The sequence below is a fragment of the Haliotis asinina genome, chromosome 10 (genome assembly GCF_037392515.1).
Source record: "Haliotis asinina isolate JCU_RB_2024 chromosome 10, JCU_Hal_asi_v2, whole genome shotgun sequence".
In the NCBI taxonomy this organism is placed as follows: Eukaryota; Metazoa; Mollusca; class Gastropoda; order Lepetellida; family Haliotidae; genus Haliotis; species Haliotis asinina.
Genome location: NC_090289.1, coordinates 28,591,863 through 28,619,374, shown reverse-complemented (window position 1 = coordinate 28,619,374; position 27,512 = coordinate 28,591,863). Strand labels below are relative to the sequence as shown.

The 27,512-nt window shown below is 39.5% G+C and overlaps 2 protein-coding genes across 2 annotated transcripts in view; both read left to right on the top strand.

The window, feature by feature from the left end:
* LOC137299020 (frizzled-2-like) overlaps positions 1–27,512 on the top strand; it is a 440,584-nt gene that overhangs the window by 228,926 nt on the left and 184,146 nt on the right. The window lies entirely within an intron of this gene.
* Positions 15,195–27,512, top strand: part of LOC137298481 (uncharacterized) — a 60,108-nt gene continuing 47,790 nt past the window's right edge. Inside the window, exon 1 of the mRNA XM_067830764.1 lies at positions 15,195–15,287. The gene's annotated coding sequence lies outside the window, so the exon portion shown is untranslated. The remainder of the gene's footprint in view (positions 15,288–27,512) is intronic.

Below are 27,512 nucleotides of genomic sequence, written 5' to 3'. Positions count from 1 at the left end.
ACAGTATCTGCAGCCAATCATATTCCTTTAACAGTTGACCATGGTTGGAGCATTTGTGATGGTCAGCTTATCGCTTTTCTGGTGTTCTGATGTCGAGAGATTCTGCTCCCCGTGGATTGGTTGAACTGACATAGAGTAAATACAATTAAGTCAGTATGATAGCAGAGAGATCTGTCAATGCAGATGAACTGATTTATTATTATTTTTTGTATGGCTTGTAGATGACTCCAATTCTGACATGATGTAACATATGATATGAAAGAAAGTGAAGAGGAGAGAGAGTTACACGAAAACGCATCAAGGAAAAAGTCCAACATTAAAACAAAAATACATCAGTACACGGGTGTATTATAATATCTACAAACCAGAACTTACAATACAAAGGCCTATACACATTACCAGATCACATTGCACAGACTTTTAGTTCAGCGTATGTACCAAACAATCCAGTGATGTCTGTAGATGAGACCAACAGTCTAGAATATCACATTGAGCAAGTAAACTACCAAGTGCATATTTGGAAACAGTATCTGCAGCCAATCATATTCCTTCACCAGTTGAGCATGGTTGGAGCATTTGTGATGGTCAGCTCATCCCTTTTCTAGTGTTCTGATGTCGAGAGATTCTTGTCCCCGTGGATTGGTTGAACTGCCAGCAGAGAGATCTATGTCAATGCAGATGACCTGATTTATTGTGCACAGAGACATGTCTTTTTGTATGGGAGGTGATTGTTGCCCGAACAGCTTTGGCTTGTAGATGACTCCACTTCTGATATGATGTAACATATGATATGAAAGAAAGTGAAGATGAGAGTTACTTGTAAGCTTCTGAATGTATCAGTGATTAAGAGTTATCTGACAGACCACTTTGAATAGCTACAACAAGAGCTTAGACGCAGTTATCCACCGTGAATAATAGTTTTCTAATACTTTGGATAATGTTATTTCATCAGATAGTTTAGAAAGATGAAGCTTTCAGTAAACATACCACTGAAATTTAGGTTTTTTCTATACTGTGTTAAACATGTGACACCACATGAATTGTTTGTTTACATATCAGTACAAACATAGTCCTCTGCCATGTATTTGTAGTAAAACTACAATGGCGGCCATCTTGAATTCTGGATAACATGGAATATTTCCATACAACATACTGTCACTCTAGAAGTAACCAGGAAACAAAAACAGCTGATTCTAGTTACAAGAATAATGTAAACTTTCAATAAATATATCACCACCACACATTTCCATGAAAAGTCGGAGAATCGCTAAAATCCCCTGTCTGAAAGAATAAGCTGTAAAACATTATATTATCACGACATGACCATACAAAATTATTTGTTTTCTGCCCAAGTCACCACTCTAGAACAGACAAGTGTCAAGAAACATCAAAAGTATGCCGAGAAGGCAACACACGACAATTCAAGATGGCGGCCAAAATGGCGGCCATTTTGATTATTTTCAAAAGCAAAAAATGTGTCAAATTCTACATCCTTTTAGCAATACACAAAAGTCAAAATGAAAGTGATCAGATTGATAGTAGTAAAACTATCCATAATTAACTTTGAGATGTTGTCGGGCAGCAAACCAAATGTCATGAAAATACTCACAGACCCCCACCGCATAAAAAGACATCATACTAACTAAAACTAGTGACAAACCAAATCAGTATTGTGGAGGCTACGACATCAGATTTTTCAGCTGCCTCCTCCTGGACTACTCCTGTCCAGTTCCAAAGCCAAAAGATGTAAATACTGACTGGTGAAAAAATGCGAAAGAAGCATTACAAATGAATGTGTAAGCAGCAAGATAGAAATTATCGTGTGCAATTTCATTCATAGCCTCACCTCAGTGAAAATGAAGTTTTACGTATGACATGTATTTTTTGCGTATGACAGTGTTGAAGTATGTATGACATCACTATCGGGAAGCTACTTGCTCAAAATGGCGTATTAGTCGACACGAGTACGCAGGACATTTAAATTAAGGCACACTATAAATTACTATTAAATTCACTAAATTTGCCCCGCAGTGAGCGGATGATATAATAGAAAAACGAATTTCAAACAGGATTGTAAACTGCGAGTTGTATCTTCGGCATGTATTTGGATTGAAGATGGGCTACGTATATTGTACGATATATGTAGGAATGTACCAAACGTAGAATGCACTGACATTTACCAATGGCAAGCAACGTTTGAGTTTTGGTGAAAGAAGTCATGGTTGGTTGGAAAGACGGCCAACTCAGGTTGAATGTTATACAATTTTGTTACGTTGTAACACTTTTTGTACAATATAACAGGGTAAAAAACCGACCACATATCCAGCTGATGGCAACAGCTGTATTAAAACAGTAGCCTGCGTATCGAGACAGAAGAGCCACACCCATGACCCACGTGAAATGGGCCTAATAAGGTGTAACGACGCCATACGTTTCTCGTATGGGCACCAGTGACGTCATTGCTATGCTGTGTTCATTCTGGACAGAGAACTCTCGCTTAATGTAGACATTTTGAATCGATATAACGCAAAAGATCAAATAGTTCTTTCTGATATATGTTTTGTTTTGGCTTTAAAACTACTTGACAAACATTTCTTATGAAAAAGTGGAAGACAAAAAGGTTAAATTTGGTGAAAAGTTGACCTTTTGAAGGCGTTTGATACCCACATGGGTACAATGTGTGAATCCCATTTCTGGTGACCCCTACCGTGATATTGCTGGAAGTTTGTTAAACGCGGCGTAAGGGTAAACACACTCACTCACCCACTATTGTTATCGAGTTACTTTGTTCATTGTAGATCCGTGAAGGTCCGGGGTTGAATATGCCTTCAGCAACCCATGCTTGCCAAAGAAGGCGACTATGCTTGTCGAAAGTGGCAACCAACGGGATCGGGTGGTCAGGCTCGCTGACTTGATTGACACATGTCATCGGTTCCCAGATGCGCAAACCGATGCTCATGTTGTTGATCACTGGATTGTCTGGTCCAGACTCGATTGTTTACAGACCATTGCCATATAGCTGGAATATTGCTAAGTGTGGCGTAAAACTAAACTCACTCATTCACTTGTTCATTGTAGTCATCTGCGTAAAGCGTCAGTAAAATACTCTAAAAGTCCCTGCACTGGTCCTGCATATTATCTTGGTTGGTCAGAAACGTTAATTTTCTAAGAAACATAATAAAACCTGTTTTGGAATTGTGCGTTCTCATAGGCACGTTTTTTTGTTTTTTTTTTTGTTGTTTTGCTTTTTTTAAATCAACGTTTTGAAAAATAAGAAAATGTTCATAGCACTGAATATTGGTATCACCAATTCAAATATAAATAGTGATAGGATACACAGATTTATTGATAGTTACCAAAATCATATTGTTAGACTCGTAATGTTTGAGTTAACGATATATATGCTCAGATAAATATCTTGTGCCATCAGAGTTTGTGATCATGATCACCAGGGAGGAGATTGCCCGTTGAGGTTGACATCCAGTGGTCGAGGGAAAAAACCCCGAAAAAACCCAAAACAAAACAGAGAAAACCAACGAAAAGCGAAAAAAATAGTATAGAATATAGTAATATAACATAAGAGGATCGATCACGCCAAACAAAACACCTTGGAAACATGATATAGTAGTTGGTGAGTGAGTGAGTTTGCTTACATACCGCTTTGAACAGTATATGTCATATTAGTTCCTCGTGCTAGGCTGATGTGGGAGAAGAGCCCTAAATGAACCACGTATCAAAATTATTCCACTTAGGCAAAACATACGTGTACAGATTAGGTTCCGACTAACCTTGCAATAATCGGACCAAGATTCGAGCTCACCGAGTGATGGCAACAGTGAATAATGATTATTTGAAACCCATAATTCGAGTAAAGTTTGCAAATTACAGATTATATGGTTTTACGGTTTTACACATTCGTTTCTGGACAGTTTGTCACCAGAAGACATAATTAAGGCAGTTATTGATATACTGATATTGGGTATAAATGATAAAACTGCATCTGATACAAAGCCTTTCGGAGAGCATCCAAAAAGCAGAGAACGACTTCGACTTCGACTTCTTGGTAATGTTACACAGTAGCTGAATTACGCAACACCCTTCTTTACGCAACACCCTTCTTTGAAGAATGACATGCGGATACAAAATGTCAACTAAATGATGTTTTTCTGCATTATTTCACAACCATATTATTAATTTGCTTGCCAGCTGAGCACCAGCTATCGCCCTTCCAACGACCAATCCCCTCATACACATTGCCCGAAGGTCTGCGGCTGTATCATCCTATAATTACAAATATTGCACAATTCACGCGGTTTATACCGATGTCATCCCAATGGACGTACCTCAAGATGTATCCTCCTTAATTTCTAATACCTTGGTAAAAAAACACACACAGGGAACGTTCTGAGAAAAATAATCAGGGCGAGTTGGGATTTTTTCCTTTTCATCTGAAATTAATTATTCATAACAATTTTGTGACGTCAATAAATGATGCTTTCTCGAAACCCCTAAATTAAAATGTTTAGATTATAGTGATTACCATATCATTGTAATCAATAACTAATTATTTCTAACGGTAACACCTTTTTCGGAGCGTACATAAATGCGGATGTGAAAATGACAGCTTATAGGTGTTTTACTGCATTATTTCACAATCATTATATCGTGAAACCGTTTCTCAGAAAGACATCAGCAAACAGTCCCATCACACGCACAGCTTGGGGGTCTGGCCTTTGTATACTCAACACACGAATATTGCACAATTAATACCGTTGTCGTCCCGTCTAACTGTTCTCATGATTTACATCCTGTTAATATTGCCGCTGACATATTTTGTACACACTTTAATATTATATCAGATAACGTGTTCTTTCTTGTCCGCATCCTTATTTTTCAGATTCATGACATTTAGTGTATTGGATTTGAAAATGTAGTCTCTGTGTTTCCATTTCCAACCACCTCAACCTGAATATTCATCTGTAGAATATACAAATTGATCAACTAATTAGATATAACAGTAAAATGGGGAGTATATGTACTTTTTTTATATATGAATCCCGAACGGCGCAGTAGAATAACAAATGAGATTAGGGAGACGTTTAGTTATGACCAAGAAGTTATTTTGATGAACTGTTATTATTTAAAAAATATTATATGTATGTTTGCAGAGAAGGCGATGACGACTTCGGCAGCAACACTTATACGACTGCAGCAACAGTATCGTTAGTAATGATCATAACAAAATGGTTACATCAAGCATATCCCAGTCTCTGTGGACAAGAACAATGCCTCCACGCATATGAAAACACTTTACTTTACTTACTTTACTAGTTCCAGGAATGTAAAGTATTATCGAAAATCCTAAAACAAAAACCATTTGCTAATTACATTTACTAATGGGACCACACAGTGACAGATTGTGGTTGCCGTAACCAGTCATGAATCCCAGTCTACCTTGTCACATTTCATCAAGCAAGTGGCCATCCAAAATAAATAAAAACGAACGTCTTAATGAGGTCTATGGTAAAGATGCAAAGCCATTGGTGGGGACTCTTCTGTTACAATCCATGTTGTGAATCAGCACGATGCTATTTCAAACAGAGATATGTATCTCATCCCTTTAAAGAGACCAAGTTATTTTAATGCAAGTTTTACACGTCATGACAACCATGTAGCAGCGCTCTGGCACGTAGGATGACTGTTACACGGTCAAGCAAGGCTGATAACTACAAGAGTATGAATCCTCTGGTTTCTTCAGGCTCAAACAGTTCACCATTGTTGAGTAAACGTCGAAATATCGTTTTTTGTATATTAAATGAGTTCATTTCTGTCAAACACAACCATGTGATTATGATGACTCTGTGTGTACGACGTGAACATATTCTTGGGGCATTTGTCCTAACACTGCCCACCCAACTTTATGACCTGAAGAAATTATACAATTGTGAAATTTACTTAAGTTTTAATACCGTATGTAGCCTAAGCTGAAATAAAAGTACACGTACATGCTGTATGGTGGCTTAAAGGAAACAAATACAGTAGTTATGATTATAGATTAACAGCTAGTCTCTTAAATGAACATATTTTACTGAAAAAAAAACGTTCATAGTGAAAAAGAATAATATAATGAAATGGAGCGCTGAGACTTTCTTCATTTTCAGAAGCTGAAGCTAAGGGAATCTAGACTTGCCACATTTTGTAGACTTGCCACATTTTCTAGACTTGCGTGGGCTTTCTTGGATATATATACTTCAGGGTATGTACGACAGACTATTGTGATCAGAGTGATGACTAATACATTATGTCAAGTGTTTACTTTTTAAAATACGTCAGTGTATTAAGCGTTCCGAAATAACATACGCCCCATGTGTTTTAAATACAAGTTTGAAATTTACTTTAGTTTTAATATCATATGTAATATCACGTGTGACATAAACTACAGAAAAAAGAAAAGCATACACTCATGTTGAATGATGGCTAATACCAAACAAAAAACAATAATTATGAGCAGAGCGAAGCTGGTTTTGAGATGACTAATCCATTTTTTCAAGTGTTTACTTTTTCAAATACGTCAGCGTTAAGCGTTCCGAAATAACATACGCCCCATGTGTTTTAAAGATTACATGCTTCGTAGCATAACATGTAGGTATTTCCTTACGTTGGCTGTTTTGTTATGTCGTAATTAAGCTAAAACCAGGTAAGACAAAGCAGGACGAATTACAATGTCTGATAATAAGCGCCTCCTTCAGCTGGGAACCACTGAGGCTTAAAATGTTAATACGTTCACTGCGTGCTCTGTGAAAGCCATACTTGGATGAATTCGGGCCACGTTTTTAACGTCCCTTATTAATACTGTACTTATTTTGATATTTTATGTATATGTTAAATATTGCTAGAGAAGGTGGATATCACACATGTAATCATACCATATGGTTAAATTAGTTGACACTACTGTATTTTGATATTCTATGCATCAATTAACTATTACCAGTGTAGGTGACTATTACATAATTATGTAATTTTGAGTGAGTGAGTTAAGTTTTACGCTGCACCCAGCAATATTCCAGATATATGTCGGTAGTCTGTAAATAATGGAGTTTGGACCATACAATCCAGTGATCAACAACATGAGCAACGATCTGCGCAATTGGGAACCGATGACACCTGTCAATCAAATCAGCGAATCTGACCACCCGATCCTGTTAGTCGCTTCTTACGACAAGCATAGTCGTCTTTTATGGCAAGCATTGGTTGCTGAACGCCTATTCTACCCCGGACCTTCATGGGTGTATTTCATTTTGAAACCATACTATATAATAATTAAGTTGATATTATGCAAAGCTTCATAATAAAGGTAAAGAAAGAAGCAAGATAATGTAGTGTGCTACACACAAATTATATCTTCATTCTTGCTAAGCAATGAAGTAGGTGCTAGGTTAGTTATTAAAGTACTAAGTGATTACCCAAGGGCCCATGATCTATTCCAGGCATGAATACAATGCGTAGAGCTCCCTTCATGATATTTTTGAAATATTACCAAAACGACATAGCGCTATAATACGTGACTCACTCTGAATTATTACAGGTGTTCTATGTTTGTCTTCTCGTAATACATACTAGCAGTACCAAAGATACTATGAAATAATATATGACATTCATTAAGTCAATAAATTACTTTGACGGGTTAACATAAGGTTAGGTCAAGCGGTGAATCACCTTTAGCTGCTCGCATCACGTTGTTACACCAACCACTGCGCACACAGTCTGAAGAAGGAAGGAATGAAAGTACATCCCTGTTGAACGCCTGTTGTTCTACATATTCCTTTCCCTATTTGTGTTCCTTTTTCATTCAAAACAGCAGTAGGGAAATGTATCATATCACTTGATGCTTGCCTTGAGTCACTATAACCTGGCAAAGAGTTTCCCCCAAAACACATCCTTTGACCCGAAAAGCATTGACCGTACGTTGAAACTTCCCCGTGTATTTTTAAGCGGATAATAACGGACAAACAGAACGGCGCTTAAATGTTCCTCACATGTTGCTCATATGCTTAAATGTTACTCACATGCTTGAATGCTGCTCATATGCTTAAATGCAGTGATTATCCAGGATTATTCATCGAATGAAAGCAACTAATTACGTCAAATGTTGTTCTTAACACAAAATAACGTTAGCACGCATTTCCTACGTAACATTCTGCTTTGTATTCTTGACTATTGCACAATCCTCTCGGGCATTTTAGGGGCGGCGGGGTAGCCTAGTTGTTAATACGTATCCTCGTCACATCAAAGATCCGGTTTCAGGTAAAACGTGCGATCCCACTCACAATTGAAGTCAGTTGGTTTCCGAACCACTGTTAAATGTTTGCTGTGGACAGTGAAGAACCTCTCTCTCTTTCTCTCTCTCTCTCTCTCCCTCTCTCTCTCTCTCTCTATCTCTCATTTTACGCCTTTGAACACGATGGCAGTAGTAACATAGAGTAGTAGACACATTCAAAAGCTATTAAGGGCTGCCAGATTCTTCTTGAGATATGAAATTCATAGCAGGCTGCGCATGCAAGTTGTGATAATGATAAGCAGTATCAGGAAATGTTCAAATGTCAGTGAACATTTTGTTGTATACTCCTCGTCGAATTGTATCCGAAAAGTGCCGCAAATAAATGCTCCCAGTAATAACATCACCACAGGACCTATCCAAACTTAAGAATCCCAGCACAGCACATTGCAATTTGGTTCTACCAAATTTAATCCTTAATGCCTTTCCATAGTCGTCAAGATATCCGGATTTGAAACTGATGTAGAATACACTAGTATGTGGGATAAACTAGATATTCAGTTACAATGATTGTCAAGATCAAAACACAGTTGCTATTAACAACAGTTATTGAACGACTGGCCAAAGTGTTGCTGTTTAAATGTTGAAGAATTCCAAAAGTTCAATTAAGCCGTCTGTGCCAAGGAGGTGCATAGTACAAACAACATTTCTGTCTCCCTCTGTGATATTGTTGGAATATTGCTAAAATCGGCGTAAAACTCCATTCACTTACGAAAACAGCACTCCATAACAGCACACGGTGGTCACACCATGCAGGTATTGACCGGAGGTGGACGAACGTGCCTTGTGAAGCATTGCCATTATAGCCTAACATTATTTCAAAGATGCCAGGTTTCGACGTAGATCCTAACACCGTTACCAAGCAAATCACACATGTTGTATTTGCACATATTAAACAATGTAATTAATTAAATGGTGCAAAACTTGCTTACATTTTATCTTTTTGTAATCGTGGCTCATTTGTGTACTGATTTCGGTGAAGACATGTCCACCGGTATGGATTGTAGAGTGTGAATAAGATTTAGAATAGGAAACGTCACTTCCCGTCACCTCATTATGTGATCAACGAGGAAATACATCACCAAATAAATAATACATTACTCAAAAAGGAAGTAGAATACTATGTAAACAGTCCTAACCGGTAGGTGGCGAGGATCCATTCCTCGGTGTTATATATACTTAGCAAATTGAGTGCTGTGAAAATAGACATTACCACTCTGCATTTGAGTCACTTGTGTATGTAGCGTCGTAAGTAGTGTTTACGTGAAATGACATGATGTGGGAGAAAAACCCGAAGTCATAGATGCTGTAGAGGTTACCCACCAACTGATGCTGAATGTCCATAAACATAATCAGGGCGAATCGAACTAGGTTCCTAGGACGCCTCTAGGACGCAACTCTTGCATGGATCAATGTAACCTTATCTTGTTTGTTAAAGATAGTAATACAACATCTTTGGGTAGTAGTTTGTATTGATTTTCATTCCAAACTTCGAGGGTCGGTGGGGTTGCCTGGTGGTTAAAGCACCCGCTCGTCATGTTGAAGACTGGGTTCAATTCCCCACATGAGTACCATGTGTCAAGCCCATTTCTGGTGTTCCATACTCCATAGTTCCAGGCCGTGATAATGCTGGGCTGTTTCTTAAAGCTGCGTAAAACAATACTCACTTACTCACTTCCAGCTCCGATGTTTGCCGACTTATAAGAGACACACACAATAGATGTAGGTGATCTGGACTGCAAGCAGTAAAGCTTCAACTGCCTGTGGCTCAATGGGTTAAATCTGTGACGTTGTATGCTGGCTATTGGGTGCCTGAATCCGAGAGTATGGCTCAAATCCCTGACGTGCCTCAACCAAAAGATGTTCTGGATTCAGTACTTTACTGAGAGGTGTAATAGGAAATATGTAATATTTAAGGTTAAATTTACAAAAATAAAAGAGGAAGTACGTCGTACAAAGAAAGCCATTGAAGAACATTCCTCTTCCTTGACGTTGTAACCTGCTGAATCACAGTAACCAGGAAGACTTCTGACACTGCAGTGTTTGTTCTGTAATAGAAGGGGACTGAGTATTGTAAACCACGCACTCATGTGTAGCTACGGAGCTTTGCCAAACACCCGACAATGTTGCAGCGGATGTCGTTGAGCACGAAGTGGTGTAACAGTATCCCAACAATCCAGGTAGACGGATAATAAATCACTATCTGTGAGGTGTGGTTCTGAGACAAGTTTCAAATAAATTTACAGGCACCTGCTGTGTTGATGACAAAATATTCGTCGTGCAAAACTGCTTTTCGAAGTTGTGCCAGAATTCGTTCCTACTAACGGTGGTTCCTTCCCATTACGATGTTCCTTAAATTTACCTGACAGGCAAATGTCTAAGACAATCGGGTGTTTCTTCCATGTTTAGCAGCCGCATGGCGGTATAGTTGAAAGGCGGTTCATTTCGCTTATATCATTTCAGCATGGAAAACAATTTCCCAATTGAATATTATGCGTACAGCCTAGTGCAATGGGTGAAGTGTCTGTATTGAGAGCGATGGGTTGTCGGCTCGATAGTTGGCTGCGTCATACCGGAAGAGGGTGAAAAGATGGAACTTGTTGTTAAGGGCAATATCGGGGCGAAACAAAAGCACTGCGGTTGGGTAATAATAAGAGAAAACACATTTTCATATTTTCGGAAATACAAATGACCGAATTTTCGAATTTCCTAACTGATTGTGTAAGGTTAAAACATTATTTATATTGGCAATAACAGTGAATGGCGCGTTGGATGTGAAACGCAGATCCCCCATATCAAACACAAAAAAGTGTCACGCCAAAGATTTAACAGGAACCACCATGGCGATCAATATCTAGCTCATTGTCCGGTTTCTGCCATTGATCATAAGAATATGTAATCATTTCAGTTAGTTATTAACGCTAAGTAAACTGAACCTAAAACACCAGTCCATTCTGTAAACAGATCGCCACACTCTCTGTGCATGTTCTGAACAATCGCATCGCCATTTCACAGTTCATTTGTAGGTGCTGTCAGTAACTTTGATCTAGATCATTTCGACCTGACAGTGATGGATTTGTTTCTTTGTTGTTGTTCAACCCCAAACTCGGCAATATTCCAGCATTATGGCGGCAGTCTAAAAAGAATCGAGTCTGTGCCAGATAATCCAGTGATCAACAGCATGAACATCGATCTATATTGTTGGGATACGATGATATGTGTCAACAATGTCAGTGAGTCTCAACACCTGATCCCGTTGGTTGCTTCTTTCGAAAAGCATGGGTTGCTGAAGATCAGTTCTGAACTTCATGGATCTTCACGGGTTGACAGTTATAGAAGAATACATGCAGTGCATATATTACCATCTGACAGCCTTAGTTTAGTTGATATGAAAGACATAAATACAGTTGTACATTATGTAAATCAAAATAATCTAATATTCAAGGACGACAAAAAATCATCAACAATCTTCACTTACACTACGAAAGATTCAAATCAATTGTAATTGTGCCACAAAGAGCAACATTATTTATTTAAACATGTGATGTTAAAGATACCAATGAGCAGTAATTTTAAAGTGTTCTAGATCAAGTTACACTCTAGAAACAAAGTGTTGAAGCAGTTTTCCAGTGCTGAATAAGCGGCAATGTTCATATTTATACTTTATCTTTGAACTGTCAACCGAAATTCAAACATATAGCAAATATTCTTTGCTCATTGGTTTCTGGCAGAGTGTACGAAAACTTATTCCCCCAAACAAAGATTTATATCAACAAAACCCTTTCCACATTCATATGAAAGCTCTGCTAAAAGCACAATCGATTTTACAATTGAGATTTTGCCCGTTGTATATATTTGTTTCAGCATCATTACATCTGTATGGTGTTGTTTGCAAACAAACCGAATCTGGAACAGACAGTCCAGTGATTGTCACCATGCGGTGCGATGACAGAGCATGTGCTTGTGAATCACTTTGAAACAGTGCTGATACCAGGTGTTTGCGAAAAGGTGAACGGATCCAGCCAGACCGGTGACACATGCCATAAATATATGCAAAGTCTGATCAGTTGTTCAAATGATATAGGATATAATTCGGTAACGTGTGGTACACGTCAAATAGACAATTGTATCTTTGGAAAAATAGTATACGAAAAGCATAATTCAGGGGTTGGGATGCTGAGAATAATGCTTAATTTAAGAATTTACCGAATCACTCTAGATTTCTTTGATTCCCAATCTAGTTTCTTCTGCATGGTCTTGGACACTATTGACAGCTGTGGGAAGCGTTTTCGTTTATCTCTCCCAACTTCATTTAACTCGCTGGTCTGCATTTAAGGTATCATGCAGTAATTAAAATATAATCTAGGTATGTCTTAATTATATTATCTATCTAAAAATCCTGATAGATTACTCAGCTAGTTGACGGATTGACGTTAATTTACTACCTGAAAATGACATCATGACGTCCTGTTCACTTCACACCGTGTATGTGGTAGCGTAACCTAATGGTAGCGTAACCGAGCGATCGCTCGCCTTGCCGAAGATACGGTTTCGATTCCATACGTGGTAGAAGGTGAAGGAATGAAAGTGGTTTTATGGCGCTTTTACCAATGTCCGAGCAACCATAAGACAGAGCACGCAATAAATGAGCTGCGCACATCGTACCCATCAAGGTACCCTGAATGAATGCTCCAACCACGTCACTATGCTGCCCATCACAACCGCTACAGCGGCGTTGTAACGCCAGTCACGGGTAGCATGCGGTAATGCCGTTATTCTCACTAAACAGTCCATTTGAACAATGTGAAGACCTTTGAGATTATTGCTCAGTACCTGCCGATCCGGGACCCAATCCAAAAACCGTTCGTGGGGCGGTTGGGTAGCCTAGGGGTAAAAGTGTTCGTTCGTCACGCCGAAGACTCGGGTTCGATTCCCCACATGGGTACAATGTGTGAGGTCCATTTCCTGGTGTCCCACGCCGTGGTGTCGCTGGCACTTTGCTAAAAGCGGCGTAAAACCAAACTAACTCACTCACAAAGCGTTCGTAGCGCTACGACATTCGTAAGCCTATGCTAAACTATAGTCACGACCGGTCGTAACGTTACGAACACTTTGTGGGTTTTCTTGTCATACCCGTGGGGAACGATTCCTATTATAAGGCACAATTAAAACAAACAAATAAATAAATAATAAAAAAAAACCGAAAAAGGGCCTGATACAAGTTTTTTTTCAGGTTAACATTTACTCGCTTGTATTTACCTGTTGATAAATCATGACACCTGGACGTATTTGACAAGTGAAGAACAACTCTGTCTTCTTTGACATATCAATATACTTGGCAATATTTCCACCGTCTACTTATATACCAATGCGGGGGTCATCAGAGGTGCCATTCGTGACCAGTCGTGTTATTCCGTGACAAGCCAAATAGGTTGTTGGACGCTACGGAAAGGGTCGAGTGGTGACGTATACAAATGTGTGGCTCTTTGTTGTCTCCTCTTAAATATTTCATCATAGCTTACAGTTTTCTGTCCTAGTAACTTGCTCGTTTTAAGATGTGGGATGGGCATGCCTAGACAAAACTGTGGGCAAACCCGCTGTAAGGTCACGACAGAATCAAATATGAATATCAGTTGACGTATTCGTGTTCTGACACCAAGAAATATAACAGGAGAAAATACACTCGATATCTGCAAGATCATTTTCTATAATGACGCTAATGCACTGGTTCAAAAATATTTTTGAAAAGCCACTTGCCACAGGGCAATGATTTTATGACACAATGCGTGATGTTAATGTTTACTTTAATAGCTTCATTCTGAGCTGATATGAAATGGAATCCAAGATCATTTGCAGTTTGAAACTGAGCGAAAATTAGTCCACGCACAAGTAAGATAGCATTATTTAATTGCCCGAAATGAAAACTGGCTTGCGATGGGATTTTCGAACCCCTGTATTGTTGCAATTCTCGAAGACTGTTTAACGCTTTAAGTTTTAATATTAATAATTTTATGCTTTTGACAAAAATGCTAGTTATTGATCGTACAAACCTACCATCCTAACCCGTACAGTTAGCTACGGTTTAGACGCAGTCGCGGGAAACACAAAGTTAGATCTTCATAACTGTAGGTCTTCGTTATTTATGTGTATGGCGGCAATGACCTTTTAACACGTAATTATTCTTCAGTTTTGTATGATACGTGAGGTACCTGAGCCTTATCGATTATACATTAGCCATAAAGAAGCAATTGGTCCGCCATATACCCTCTCAAACAAATCCATGCACGTTTTAATACGTGACAAATCTACATAACTTGTCTGGTTTATAAAAATGAAAAGGTTTTCTGGCCCCCTTTTTATCACATTTTAAAACTTAAGGTCTGATTTTTAACATGTTCATTTCATAGAGTGGGTGTAAAGCATGAATCAATGGCTGAACACATTTATGTGACCGATACAGCTTTCGTTTTTGAAAATTAAAAAAAAGTAGTATTATACATTGTAATCCTTTTCAAATATGATGACTTGCAACAACACAATAGCCTCACACATCGTCCATGCTCGTGTGAATCCAGTATTCCACTGTCCGTAGTATTCGATCGGCATATTTGAAAGGTAACTCAACAACTCTTTGTCACCGCCATTTTGTTATTGTGCAACCCATACCGGTGAACAGTGAATACCCACTTTACTTTAGAAGAAGGGACTCCTACATCCGCTCTTCAAATCAATACAAGCATGCATAAATTAAGGCCTCGATGTCATGTAAAGACACCGAGTTTCCCGCCGGTGTATTGTCGTCTGCTTCCTGCTTTCGCGGAAAAACACAGCGCGAGAACTCGCGAGATTGGGAGCAGCCGACATTCAGTCTAGTGAGTTTACGTGGGACAGTACAGCTTGTGACACTGTCTTTGTCAGCAAGCGGCAAATATCTAAGGAGCACTCAAGACAGGTAGGATTCACACTCATGGCTTCTCGTAATAATATCCTACATGTACTCATTTCGAGTCGCGGCTTTTATGTAGAAATGACGGTTGTAACGCATTGTATTTCATTGGGTGATGGATTTTTCAGTAAGAAGCGTTTCACAATTAAGTATAGGACTCTCATTATGATTTATCTTGGTTAACTATGTTTTACATTTCATGAAAATCAAGAAATTTTACAAGTATAATTTACGATTCGGTTAGTACTACGACTCAGAAAATAACAAGTGTTTCTTTTTTCACACATAAAGTAATATGTGCTGAAGAAAATATTCATTTATTGCATAAAATATTCCCTTAAAGACACGTCAAACATATGTTTTTCTCTTTGAAAGCTCCACATTCTGAATGTTATACAAGAGTATAAAGTAGTGACTCATCTTGATCCTCGTATACGTGTAATTAAAAATATATGACTTTCGCTTTCAGCACTGATAGTACGTTAATAAATCCGTTAGGAAGTAATATAAATGTAATAAAAATCATTTTACATAATCGTAAGAATTTGTAACCTGTGTAACTAATGCTTTGGAAGAATGATTTAACGTACAATGGTTGTTTGTGTGAATGCTAAGAGATATTTGTTCACACTATTTTGTATGATAATCAAACCGCTCCACGACTGAACACCGATAGTAACGCCAGTCGTTATGGCAACCCCACCTATCATTATCTTATCGTTTTTCTGTTGAAACAACAGATATCTACAGTTTCACAATATTTGAACTGGAAGACCTAAGGTTCAAACAACTTACTTCAATGTGGACGGCATCTAAAGCAATAAAGGTGATCCATTTTGTCAGTATGTGGAATCGCCCGGAAAGCTTCGATGAACGCACATAACGTGCCTAGCGTCTCCAGCAACGAATACTACCATTGTAATGATAATTATGTGTAGAATGACAGTATTTACCTGTCATTATCATTTTATCACCATTATGGCGTCATTTTTCACGCTGCCTGACGTACATCGTTTGTTATACAGTAACTATAATCAGCTACATGCGTAGACGATACACTGACTCACATGTATTGTTATTATGTCGGTACAGATATATCAGTGTCGGGATTATGTCGGTACAGATATATCAGTGTCGGGATTATGTCGGTACAGATATATCAGTGTCGGGATTATGTCGGTACAGATATATCAGTGTCGGGATTATGTCGGTACAGATATATCAGTGTCGGGATTATGTCGGTACAGATATATCAGTGTCGGGATTATGTCGGTACAGATGTATCAGTGTCGGGATTATGTCGGTACAGATGTATCAGTGTCGGGATTATGTCGGTACAGATATATCAGTGTCGGGACTATGTCGGTACAGACATATCAGTGTCGGGATTATGTCGGTACAGATATATCAGTGTTGGGATTATGTCGGTACAGATATATCAGTGTCAGGATTATGTCGGTACAGATGTATCAGTGTCGGGATTATGTCGGTACAGATATATCAGTGTCGGGATTATGGTGGTACAGATATATCAGTGTCGGGATTATGTCGGTACAGATACATCAGTGTCGGGATTTTAGTGATACACATGTATCAGACGTGGTGCACGTGTATCAGTGCCATGACTAAGAGGTGGTACACGTGTATCAGAGCCATTACTAGGAGGTGGTACACGTGTATCAGAGCCATTACTAGGAAGTGGTACACGTGTATGAATCCCATGACTAGGAGGTGGTACACGCCACGACTAGGAGGTGGTACACGTGTATGAATCCCATGACTAGGTGGTGGTACACATGTATCCGTGCCATGACTAGGAAGTGGTACACGTGTTTCAGTGCCATGACTAGGAGGTGGTACACATTTATTAGTGCCATGACTAGGAAGTGGTACACGTGTTTCAGTGCCATGACTAGGGGGTGGTACACATGTATCAGTGCCATGACTAGGAAGTGGTACACGTGTTTCAGTGCCATGACTGGGAGGTGGTACACATGTATCAGTGCCATGACTAGGAGGTGGTACACATTTATTAGTGCCATGACTAGGAAGTGGTACACGTGTTTCAGTGCCATGACTAGGGGGTGGTACACGTGTATCAGTGCCATGACTAGGAAGTGGTACACGTGTTTCAGTGCCATGACTAGGAGGTGGTACACATTTATTAGTGCCATGACTAGGATGTGGTACACGTGTATCAGCGCCATGACTAGGAAGTGGTACACGTGTTTCAGTGCTATGACTAGGAGGTGGTACACATGTATCAGTGCCATGACTAGGATGTGGTACACGTGTATCAGCGCCATGACTAGGAAGTGGTACACGTGTTTCAGTGCTATGACTAGGAGATGGTACACATGTATCAGTGCCATGACTAGGGGGTGGTACACATGTATCAGTGCCATGACTAGGAGGCGGTACACATGTATAAGTGCCATGATTAGGAGGTGGTACACATGTATCAGTGCCAGAGATATGAAGTGGTACATATATGTTCGGCATGACCCTTGTAACTGTATCTCAGAAAATACGTTTCGAAAGTATATCTCTTTAATTTACTAACTGACATTTTATGTGACATTCTGTACCCCACCCCTAAAACTAAACTCACTCACTCATTCTTCAGTTTATCTTTTCTGGGAGCAGGTCACCCCAGAACGATTCTGCTTGATCAGGATCATTCTAGAGTGAAATTCAGTTGGTGTTAAACCAGCTTTAGAGCCTTCTAGAGACTTTTACCTGATATAGTCCATCACCATTACCCCTGTCACGTCATACAGCGCTACCGTATTGGATCGATGACTATCAATCGATCAGCTGATTTATATGAAGTCAAGGGCTGGCAATAAGACGTGTTTCTCCACACTCTGTTGCTGGATGAGAAATCTAGACCGTACAGCATTGTGCTATGACATTGATCGGCTTGTGATGCTTGTGGACAGAAGTGCCTCGCTTTATTTAATAGAACAGTAAAATGCATGGACGAAATGTTGAACACGTTTCTGGGAATGACACACAACTGTTAATTGATACATTTGTAACCAACAGACTAGTGGATGAATGGGTATTGGTTTACACGGCTTTTAACAACATTCTAGCCAAATGACGGCGAGGGACACTTGCAATGAGTTTCACGGAGAGATTGTTCTCCTCTTAATACAAAGGTATATAGATAGAATTTACATATATAAGTACAACGAGCCACCCAGCAATGGGTTATGAGAGACCATGTAAAACGAAATGATATACTAGTAATAAGATATTTACATAGCATAAACAATAAATGGCTTATCACAAAGTGCATAAGATAATTACATATAGGTCGTCCAAGTACTTGTTAAAAATGAATTGGATAAAAGGATTACACAGATTTGAAATACAAAACGAGTAAAACGTAAAGGGAAATATACCATAAAGAGTAAAACTAAGCAGACAAAAGACGTTGTACTTTTATGTAGGGAATCGAACCTTGGTCATCGACTTGACGAACGAACACTTTGACTGCTTGGCTAACCCAAAGCCCCATTAGAAGGCAACGATCAAGCACCATCCAAGTCGAGAGTTTCTTTTTTATGTATACAGCTCAATTAACACGTAGAAGAAAAGGAAGCATAGCGTAAATGTAATGTTATTTCAAAGCAAAAGGAACAGATTTTGGAACAGGATATTCTCCCTAGTTGAGGTAGGGAGTTTGGGAGTCATTTGCGAGTTAAGAAACATAACACAGCGCGAGCAGTGTGTATTAAGTTATCTTGGCATGTGTATATGTAAAGATATCTGCATTTCTGACAGTCGTGAAGTTCATTAATCAAGATATATTTCAGCATGTATATTAAGGCCTGTGGTGTACACTTGGCACAGTGTGGTGATGTCGTTGTTCGTCCTTCAGCTTCCACCCCCAAGCCCAACCTACATTCCTACTATCTATCATTTGACGATGCCTTTTTCGTAGACTGAATGGTTCCGTGCGACATATAATGAGGGAAGCAAATACAGGGAACACGTGAAAGGTCAAGTGCACCATTATTTTTTTTCCAGAATTCTTCGCAAGCGTTGCATTTCACCGTGAGTGAAAATCTGAGAATGACCATAGAAACACTGTGATGAAGCAATGTTCACGTACGTCTTTCCCTCAGCATACTTTGGAGTACTTCGCACGGTGGGTTAACTCACCTGGAGAGCCGTTTTAACCAACTCACTAACGCGATTCAAGGATGACTGAATTAGATAACGACCCTTATAACATTGACGCTTGTGCACCCGTTCGTCTTTGTGCAAAAGTATGTTTCAGTTCATTCATAATGAATCGCTTGCACACGAGATATGAGGCTTTTTATGCACAAGGATATAAGAACACAAATAGCTGAAGTTCTAAAAGACATTCTTTGTCATTCACACGATCGTGGTAGTCAGTGTCTACATCAGAATTCATATAATGTTCAGTCGTTAAACAGGATCACTCTATTCCTCGAACAATACACAGGTCTACATTCCCATGCAACTATCGAGTACCTTAAGCTTCACAAGACGACAGGACATCAATGACCTTGAAGTAGATGATTTATACGTGACCTTGGATTTCCACATGTGTGCAGGCATTTCTTTCTGCAGACAGGATATGTTTAACCATGCAGAACGTATCATGTACCATCCACTGCAGGAATGAACAATGGGTACCTCATGTGATGCCGCGGCGACCAATGCAATAAATCGGGCAGTCTCACTTTCATGTCATATACAATTACCTCTACTACACGAGTGCAGTCGGGTGTTCGTAGTCAGCTTGTTACAGGTTGTATGTGTCGCTTGTTGCACAGTGCACAGAGCTCAGGCTCGGGACGATTGTAAACCTTCAACTTAGAAGGAATGAGTGGTAAAAAAATGATTACACAGTTTGTGTTATCCCAAATTGGTAATATTCTCCAGTATCAGTGTATTGTTTGTTCGAGATATGTTTCATGTAGAGTACTCTTTATCAACGACTTGTCAAGGACGTCATTTAACCTCGATGACGTTGATTGTTGCTCATGATTGTAGCCTCAGACTCAGAGTATTCACCTGCGTTGTATAGCTGAAATAGTGCGGCGTTAAACAACACTTTGTTACTGATATTTACCGTTGGTTAGTACTAGGTAATGGCTTTTTTTGTCGTTTTTTTAGCATATATCTTATCCCTATCTACTGCCGTTAAAAATACGCCGGACCCGTGAAGGTCCCGGGGTAGAGTAGGCCTTCAGCAACCCATGCTTACCAAAGAAGGCGTCTATGCTTGTCGTAAGAGGCGACTAACGTGATCGAGTGGTCAGGCTCGCTGACTTGGTTGACACATGTCATCGGTTCCCAGTTGCGCAGATCGATGCTCATGTTGTTGATCACTGGATTGTCTGGTCCAGACTCGATTATTTACAGACCGTCGCCATATAGCTGTAATATTGCTGAGTGCGGCGTAAAACTAAACTCACTCACTAAAAACACGCCGATGTGTAAGCAGTGCTCATTTTCCTTATTGTCTCCCGCTCGTTAAGAAATGATCCAATATCCTTTTAATGTGATATGTAACATTCCATGAGACCAATGCTGTGTTCAATTAGACTAAAATATGTCAAAAATATCGTTTTCTTTTTAATCGAGTCTTTCTAATAGCGATATCCTTCATACGTTTCCATAAGTGACATCGGGGGACCTTCTTCACACCCATTGCTATGGACTTTTCGCAGCGTATGCAGCAAATGTGTGGTTGTCTTGTTGGGCCTTTCTAAGAGCAACGGTTGAAATCTGGCCCTGAAAGGCTTTCGTAGGTATGTGTTCATGCAATTACGTGAATCAGTTTTCGACGCATTTCTCCTTGACATATCTGGAGAGTTAGTCATATTGCATATATTTCTCGTTTTTTTCTCCTCTTGTTTGGAATTTAACCCCGCGGTCAGCAATATTCCAGCGATATAGCGGCGGGTCTCTCAATAGCTGAGTTTTGACCAGACTATCCAGTGATTAGCATCGTGAGAATCGGTCTCCGCATTTGGTACACGATGACACGTGTCAACCAAGTCAGCGAACCTGTTCACACGATCACGTTAGCCGCCTCTTACGACAAGGATGAGCTGCTGAAGATCAGTTCTAACCCGGATCATCACGGTTCGCCTCTTACGACAAACATGAGTTGCTGAAGATAAATTCTAACCCGGATCTTCACGGGTCGCCCTTTACGAAAAGCATGAGCTGCTGAAAACTGATTGTAACCCGGAACTTCACGGGTCGCATTTACGAAAAGCATGAGTTGCTGAAAACTGATTTTAACCCGGATCTTCAGGGGTCACCTCTTACGACAAGCATGAGCTGCTGAAGATCAGTTCTAGCCCGGATCCTCAAGGCCTAAGACACACTTACCTTCTGTACCAGATGTGTTTCGGCGAGACTTGTTCACGGGGAAGTGCACGTTTTTTCTCGTCCACTAGTTACAGTAGCAATAATTATAACAGAGAGTGTGATAACATACATTAGTGTGAAAGGGGACAGTGCCATTTGTTCCCACGGCCTGCACGATGATTGTATTTCCACATAGACGTTATCTTGCCAACCTCAAGGGTCAAACATAAGCTTACTAGATAGTGGTCAGTTCTTTTGGGGGTATTTCTTGTCCTTTATCTTCAGTGTAGGCGGCAAAAAATATGTCACAGTAGTGAGCAGGTCAGGTCATCTTCCACGTGTTACTGAAGTAACGTGGTTGATTCTTAAACACAAGGGACGGGGGGTAGCCTAGTAGTTAAAGTGTTCGCTCGTGATGCTGAATACCCAGGTTCGAGTCCCTACGTAAGTTCCCTGTGTGAAGACCGTTTCTGGTGTCTCCCGCCGAGACATTGCCGGAATATTGCTCAGAGCGGCGTGAAACCGTACTCTCTCACTCACTCACTCACTTATTGTTCGTGTGGAACGTCCATTGTTTTCATGGTTTGCCTCGTGGTAATATTCCAGCTATATGACCGCGATCTGGTGACTGACATCATGAACATCGATCTACGCATTTGGAATACCATGCCCTACATGACCAACAAACCAGACCATCTGTTAGTGTTTCCACTTTTGCTTTCAGCATATTAACGTTTTCCTGACATCTGTAATTATTTTAAAATTCATTTTTTCAATTTTGATCTTTTGTCACGAAGACTAAATTTTTAGAACAATGTACGATTTTGGAAAATGGTGGACCACACAATCTGGTGACTGACAACATGAACATCGATCTACGCATTTGGAAAACCATGCCATGTATGACCAACAAACCAGACCATCTGTTAGTGTTTCCACTTTTGCTTCCAGCATATTAACATTTTCCTAACATCTGTAATTATTTTAAAATACAGTTCTTCAATTTTAATCTTTTGTAACGACGACTAGCATTTTTTGAAACCGCTGTCAATTTGTACATTTATAATATTTTTTGTGTCTCATGTACTATTTACGCTGTTTCCCTGGTAACAAGAAACTGCCGTGGAAAACTATAATTGCTATAACATGCTTCTACTCATGCTATGAATTATGAACAGTTTCGAGTTTCGGACGTATCACCCTTGACAATCTTTCGCCATCCTGTCGCAACCAACGACTAACTCAGACTTTGTATGTAACTCTGACATTTGAAATCGAGACTTCCCTTTAATATTTAAAAAGGTGGATACCATGTGTATAGTCTTAGCTGTGTATCGATCCAGGTGACATTGAGCTGTTGCCTGTTCTGACATCCTCTTCTGCACATAAAGCTCCGTATTTCTAAGCCCATATAGATGTACAGGAATGTTATTATTCTTCAAATGCCTGACTATGGAATCCTACAGGGGACATCATCGCTCCTACAAAAACAAGTAAAAAGTGTCACATTAACCAAAGCGCGACATTGTGACAACCCGACATATTCTGACCTTGAAAACCGACGTTGTCACGTTGTCGCCTTTTGTAGAATAAACACATTATTCAAAGCATTATGACAATGTGACATGGGAGGTGGCAGCATTAATAACTACCAGGAGAAAAGAAAAATATAAACTTTAGAACGTCTCAAGTAGCCATAACGTACGGAAGCCTTTTAGGGACATTCGAGTTTACTACCTTGAAATTTGAAGATCGCAACTTTATATTTCATTTCAGATAATGATCTTGTATTTTAAAATTCTCATCTTGACATTTCTTGTCTGAAATCTATTCTTAACATTTATCTTGAAATTTGTACTTGTCATCTTGAAATTTCAACGTAATATCTAAATTTTGAAAAAGATTAACATTTATTGCGTACAGTTTTTGGTCTGAATGAATGCTATACGCTGGGAACCCACAACGCCAACAGGCAAATGTATCTTGGTAGAACAGTAAAGGTATAAGGCGATCTCAGTCTGTGACAATGATAATGAAATTTGAAACTCCCGCTGTGGGGAAAGTACATTAACATGTTACCTGATATCCAATATGTGTTTATTTGTCTGTATCGCTATTTGGGAATGAATTCTGAATAAATACATTCAACTCATGCTAACAGCCATTTAAATATATTCATTATAGATAGAATCTGGAAGATCAACTTGAACACATGTGGTTACATTTGACCTTATCTGTCATCAGTATTCCTTGGGTGTTTGTTTCGTATTATCTCGTATCTCGTTTGTAATGGGTAGTTGATCGTTCTCATAATTACTTCATATTGATAGTAGTAAGTGGCAGTAAAACAGTTTCTGTTAAGAATTTAGACAATAAAACACGTCTAAGGCAAAATACGAAAGGGTATTGTTTCTCGGGCATTGGCGCGTCACTTTTATTTGTGCACGTGACATTTTTTAAAATTTTGACTTGACCGCATCCTGATCATCCATTTGCCTACTACAAGAATGACTGTCTGTAAGAACGAGTGTCACTGAATCTCATTAGCACGTGAGAAACTTCCCAAGCTGTATTTTTAAGAGGAAAAAATAAAAATGTGGTCCTCCCCCGTCACATATTTTCTATAAAAAATTAAAAAGATAGTCCTACCGCCCTCGTCACTTTTGAAAACAATGTGCCCGAGAAGCACTGACTTTTTTATGCAACCTGAAGTGTTTAATAAATACTTATTTCCAGTATATGAACAATACGATAACTTATAATGAATTACAGGCAAAGTAGGGTAAAGGATAAGTAGAGGAATTCTTCACAATTCCGTTGTGATAAAGCTACGTGATTGCATTTACGTGTACATCAGTATCAATATCAGTATCAGTATCAGTATCAGTATCAGTATCAGTATCAATATCAGTATCAGTATCAGTATCAGTATCAGTATCAGTATCAATATCAGTATCAGTATCAGTATCAGTATCAGTATCAGTATCAATATCAATATCTGGTGTGATGTTGAGTGGTTTCTTCTTAGGAGCAGTGCCACCGTAAAACATAATTTTTCGACATCCTGATCGTTATATATGTTTATTGTGACACGTGCATAGATTCAAGCTGTTACCTGGTATTATCAAGTTGATACATGGACGCGATGCTAAGATTCAAGACGAAATCTTTAGGAGCAGTAAGACTGTAAAGGCAGCCTGTCTTCAGCAACATTCTTCATTGCACATAGAAACAAGTTTACAATGGTTCGGAAACCAAATGACTTCAATGGTGAGTGGGCAGGTATGGTTATACGCGACTTTTAGCAAATATACCAGCAATATCACGCTAGGGGACACTAGAAATAGACTACAAACATTGTACCCACATAGGGACTCGAACTCGCTCTTCGGCGAACGCTGTAACCACTCGGCTATCCCTCTGATCAGATTTCAATAGGCAAGTGTTTCACAGAACACTGATTAGTATTAAAGAGAGGGAGTACTGTAGGTTGGATTATTCTGGGTGGTGACTTGGTTACTGTGTTAAGCAAAAACAATTGCCACGGTGTGTCGCCCTTTTAATTTTTGCGATCGATATTAAATCATATGGTTGAATCCCCGGACAAACATCGTCCTGTCAGCCAGCTTGACGAATCATTCTATTTAAGACCCTTTATACATCGTTGGTTAATTAGTAATTTGTTAATTAAAATGGCAGTCGTCCTTTTAATGTTGATGAAGGGTTACGAAGTTCAAACTGGAACATTAAAATCAAATAACGTATTTAAATTGTTTTACTGATAAGCCAGGTGCCGATTTCACGTACTCGAAACAAAGTTAAATCTTTTTTTTCACCTAAGTTAGAGCTTTCTGTCAAATTTTAGAACTCAGTGTGAAATTTGATGAAGAACTTAAGTTTGTTTCTGGAAATCGAATCAGGATAATTTTCACGAACATTTTGTATTTCCCATTACATGTTATTGTAATTAATGCAGTATGTTCTAAGCCTTTGGCATCCTCGGTTGTAAATGCAGAATTTATAACCTATGCGTCGACCAATGTTATGTAAAGGTTAGCTTGGTGACAGTCAATACTAGGGCTTTTGAAAACCATTATCAGCTGGTGCTAAATTGCAGAAATCAATATGCCTGAAGCATGTGCAGTGTTCAGAAGAGGGTGAGTATTTGCTGGCTGCAACTTCATAAAAGGAACGGCAAAAAGATACCCAAACCGCCTCTGTCTTCCTGGCACATGTGAAATGCATTTAACTGCATGATGAATGGTGGATATAATTAATACAGACTTTACACAGTAAGCAGAACACGAGACTACGTCAATATATTTCATCAGGGGGATTTCATCTTCAAGCTCTCGATGCCGTGTACGTATGTATATTTCTAAGCCTGGCTGGTATGAATGTGTCGTATATTTAACATCAGCTGATATCAGTATGATCTAACTGAAATGGCAAGGACCAATCCTTGCAACCAGTTTTGACACTCCGAATTCGAAAGAGATTAACTCTGCACTCCGGCTTTTTTATAGACTGGTTTGTTTGTTGCTTAATGCCGCACTCCGCAATATTCCAGGTGTATAGCAGTAGTGAATAATGGAGTCTGAACCAAACAATCCAGTCATCAACATCATGAGCATCGATCCATGCAATTTGGGTACGATGACAAACAAACAAGCCAGCCAGCGAACCCGACGATCCGATCCCGTTAGTCGCCTCTTACGACAAGTATTGGCTTGCTGAAGACCAATTCTGACTTAGGTGTTTTTGGTTGGTACTATATGTTATCCCATACTATCTTGCACAGGAGAAATCAAGCGATATTCTTTAGGATATATCGCTACGATGAACTGCTATTTTAAAGCTTTGCAGATCACAGTGTAAATGACGTCACTAATTCTGGTACTAATACTAGTTAGTTGTAGGTTTACACCCAAGACACCGTGTTACACTCATTATGCGCGATACAAGTAAGAAGAAAGATCGTAGGATAATAAATCCTTATCTCTATGATTCGGCATTAGAGACGTCAGCACACAAGTCACATAATTCTGTGCACTCATGGGCGGTAGGGTACCCAGTGGTTAAAGCGTTCACCCGTCATGCCCAAAACCCGGGTTCGATTCCCAACATGGGTCAGATGTGTGAAGCTGATTTCTGATATCAATCGCCGTGATATTGCTGCAGTATTGTCAAAATCGGTGTACAACTGTTAATTACACGTTGTGATTTGCCCGGACCCACATCAGTGGAGTATGACGATCTACTAGCGCCCGCGTGATTGACTACCTATTCAAAACGTGTTCAGCACCAGATTCCAGCCTTGTGGTAATCACGTGGGTGATACTGTGAGCATGGACCCAAGCCGTCAGGATACGATGACCAAACCATAGCCTGACCAACCGATCTATTAAGTCGCCTCTTGATGCCAGGTGGGACGATGTGATAGCCTAAAGGTTAATGACGTCGGCGAGTAGGGTTCGATTCCCTACCTGACTCGTCAACCATATCCGTAAGGTGCAGGTTAGAACCGGTCTTCATCAACTCAAGAGCTCGAGGCGACGAGCTGAATCGTGTTGTCAGGTTAGCTGACTCGGTTTACTCATGCCATCGTACCTATGTAGATCGATGCTCAAACTGTTGATCACTGGATTATCTGATTATATATAGACAGCCGCCAAATAACTGGAATATGGCTGAGTGTGGCGTTAAACTCCAAACAATAGAACCAACTAGGTTGCTGGGGATGTATTCGAACTAAGAAACTCCACGGGATTGAGACTGTTTAGATACGCATGGTGAAACTATATTTAATTTTTGCGACACGTAGATGTAACGCCACATTGTAGAATGTACTCAAGGATATCTTCA